The 364-nt window shown below is 30.8% G+C and overlaps 1 protein-coding gene across 1 annotated transcript in view; it reads right to left on the bottom strand.

Annotated features, from left to right (window-relative positions):
• The window catches only part of LOC119590461, a 17,206-nt gene that overhangs the window by 5,500 nt on the left and 11,342 nt on the right, over positions 1–364 (bottom strand). The window lies entirely within an intron of this gene.

The following is a 364-nucleotide window of genomic DNA, read 5'->3' as shown; positions in this document are numbered from 1 at the left end:
TTATCATGCAAATTAAAGTCCAGATAAAAAGCATAAATAAATGATATATTAGAGGAAAAATTGAGAAGGACTAGGCTGAAGAAAACTGGTTGAAAAAAAAAATAGAAAAAAAAGGGGAGAGTTGGCCTGAATTATGTATGAAAAGCTGTTCTATACAGTTTTTATTTAATTTTTTTTCCACACGCTAGAATGGATTGGTAAATTCTAGGAGGAAGCAAATAAAATCTTGATATACATACTCTTTGAAAAATTAGGCCATTTACAGTTTAAGGTTTACCTGCAAAGAAAGGAAATCCAAAGAAATATTTTACATGTGTCTCACAGGATGCTCATCAAACAATGTTTAACCTGCTTCCCTTTAAGC

The sequence above is a fragment of the Penaeus monodon genome, chromosome 27 (assembly GCF_015228065.2).
Source record: "Penaeus monodon isolate SGIC_2016 chromosome 27, NSTDA_Pmon_1, whole genome shotgun sequence".
Classification (NCBI taxonomy): Eukaryota; Metazoa; Arthropoda; class Malacostraca; order Decapoda; family Penaeidae; genus Penaeus; species Penaeus monodon.
Note: the sequence above shows the minus strand (reverse complement) of the source record. Positions and strands in the feature narration are given on the sequence as shown.